Source organism: Myotis davidii, unplaced genomic scaffold, assembly GCF_000327345.1.
Source record: "Myotis davidii unplaced genomic scaffold, ASM32734v1 scaffold172, whole genome shotgun sequence".
In the NCBI taxonomy this organism is placed as follows: domain Eukaryota; kingdom Metazoa; phylum Chordata; class Mammalia; order Chiroptera; family Vespertilionidae; genus Myotis; species Myotis davidii.
In genome coordinates this window covers 1,974,682-1,977,404 of record NW_006284343.1, presented here as the reverse complement: position 1 = coordinate 1,977,404, position 2,723 = coordinate 1,974,682, and the positions used below count along the sequence as shown (strand labels likewise).

At 56.1% G+C, this 2,723-nt stretch overlaps 1 long non-coding RNA gene across 1 annotated transcript in view; it reads left to right on the top strand.

Annotated features, from left to right (window-relative positions):
- The first annotated feature begins 574 nt into the window (after positions 1-574).
- LOC107184709 overlaps positions 575-2,723 on the top strand; it is a 3,039-nt gene continuing 890 nt past the window's right edge. The window contains exon 1 of the long non-coding RNA XR_001515606.1: positions 575-2,072. This is a non-coding gene — a long non-coding RNA (uncharacterized LOC107184709). The remainder of the gene's footprint in view (positions 2,073-2,723) is intronic.

The following is a 2,723-nucleotide window of genomic DNA, read 5'->3' as shown; positions in this document are numbered from 1 at the left end:
GGAGTCTCACCACAAAGGGAAAGGAGAGCGAGGCGCCCTTTCCTTTTCAGCCTGGGCCTGCAATGCACGCGTTCCTCTGGTGTTCCCCGCTTGCTGCTTTTTATGTTGTGTATCGGGGTGTTGTCACTTCTGCCGAATGAGAAGGGGCCGGCAGCAGCTGGGAAGTGCAGGGGGTTGTAGCTGAAAACAAACCTGCCAGAGCGGAGCGGGGAACATAATTAATGAAAGATGGTGGTGCGCCGCCGGTTGGCATTGGCTGAGGCCCTGTGAGAAACTTCCCGGAGCCGGCTTGTTGTCGAGGAGAGGGTGTTGTCATCTGAATTAATTTGCATGACAATAGGCCGGCCCCTCATTATGCACAGGGATGCTAATGGGCACCAGCCAGAGTGCATTTCCATGGGAAAAGGATCTTCCTTTGAGGAGGCAACCTCTTCCTCCTCCCCCACTCCACCTCCCCTCCTCCTCACCCCCTTCCCATCCTCTACCTTCTCTCTCCAGCCCCCTACCCCCTCACTCTTCCCTCCTCCCTCCTCTCTTCAACCTCCTCCCTCCTCCCTTTCACCATCCTCCTGCCTCTGCACCCTCTTCCTTTGTCCCCCTCCTCCCCCTGTTCCGCCCTCTTTTCCTCCTGCCCTCTGCCTCTTGGTCGCAGTGGAGAGCGCCAGTCCTCACCTTGAGGAGGAAAGGGCGCTGTGAGGGGAAGGAACACGCTCAGAAGAAGGTGTGATGTGTTGTGTATAATTGAAAACAAATGGGCCCCCAGTCCTGCCAGCCTTGTGGTAATGGGGTGTTGACACTGGGGAGAAGCCCAGTGGGAGCAGTAGGACCCCAGACACCGAGGTGCAGGGTGGGAGTGGGGACGGGGCGTTGGCATGGATGTTGCCTCTCTGGGAGCGAGCTGTTCTCTTGTAGCTTTGCCATCCGCGCTCCCTGGAAGAAGAGCTTCCCAGTCAGCCCCACGTAGCCCTGCTCAGCCTGGCTGCCCTCACTCACCCGGGAGGCTGCAGCGTTCAAGGGGAGGGTTTGGAGCCACATCATCTGGGTTCAAATCCCATCTCTGCCGTGTACCAGCCACACCAGCCCTCGGACTTTGGCTCTGTGACTTAACTCTGTGTTGCCCAGAGTCCTCCCGGGTAAATCTGGGGCCCAGTGCCTCCCTGGAGGCTAAGTGCTTAGAAGCCACCTGGCAGCTGCTAAATGGGAAAGGAGACCTTTCCACGCAGTGGTCTCCGTGTCCCTTTATAACATAAGCCAGGGGGCCTTTTAGACGGTCAGGTGACCGATGGTCCTGACTGTCCCACCCCCACCCACCAGGGCTGTCCCCCGCGCTACCACCACGGAGGGCGCGGCTCGGTGGGACTGGCCGGCTCACCATCAGCGTGCCCTTGGGAAGGAACTGTCCCTGATTTGTTACATTGTATTCCCTAGGTCAGCGGAGGAGCCGGACTCATTGCACCGTGGTGGCTGCAAGTTCCGGAAAGCTTATCTCAACGTACCTCCCGGGACGGAGTGCTCGCCTTCCCCGGAACGAGATTCCATAGCCGGAGTGGAGTGACTGCGTCTAAAGCTAATCCTGAGCGCTTCGCTTTGCACCGCAGTGTCCCCGAGGAGGAGACAGGCCGCCTCGCTGGCATGGAGAATGAGTGGTGGGCCCTTCGGCTGCGTTTCTCACCCCTTCTGACGTGAAGACACAGAGAGAAGACCGCCTTCCACAGCCCAGGAATTGGCTGTCACCACACCACATGCAGAATCTGCAGGACCCTTGGTCTCGGACGTCCCAGCCCCCAGAACTATGAGAAATAAACTCTTGCTCTTTCTAAGCCACCCAGTGTATGGTATTTTGTTATATCAGCCCAAACGGAGTAAGACAGTGTCCATCAGCAACCCCAGTCCTGCCAGGGGGAATCGGATCCAAGGATAGGGGCCCGGTGGGCAAGAACCCTGAAGTTTCCTATCGCCCCAATTACAGTCACACACACACACACACACACACACACACACACACACACACAACTGGTAGGCACTGAGTTGCAAATTTGAATGAAATATCTTCTTCGAAGGTTCCCTCTGAGGTAAGAAAACGGATTATGTGATTGTTGCAATGCCGTGCGGTAAATGCTAGAAAGGAGGTGATTCAAGGTGCTCTGGGCATAGAGAAGGTTGACCCAACTGAGCCAACTGAGCGGGGAAGGCTTCCGGAGGAGGTGACTCACAGGGAGGATGAGGAGGAGTTACCCAGGTGAAAGGGCAAGAGATCAGCAATGAGAACCCATTCAGGTACAGCCACAGCAGTGAGAGGCAGCAAGGAGTGACCTAAGAGAGCAGAGCGAGGCGAGGTGAGAGGGCAGCTGCTCAGAGTGGAGAGAGGCCGGGTAGGAAGAGCTTTCCAGCTGGTCAAAGAGATTAGGGTACTCCCCGCCCCGCCCCCCCGCCCGCCCCCGTAAACACGGGGCACTTTGGAAATGCTCTCCCATAGAAGACCAGTACCATCAGCATCATTTCTAAATGGTGAGTCCTTAGGCGAGAGAACTACTCCAAGTTCTAATTGTCATAACAGGGGATGGCTTCATGAAGGAGGTAACACTTGAGATGAGCAGTGAAATCCAGGTAGGATCTGAACACGCAGAGACGGGGATAAGGTATTCCAGATGGAGGGAGAAATATAAGCAAAAAAACAGGAAAACAAACACGCCCCCCCCCAAGAGATTTGGGTAAAAGAAAGA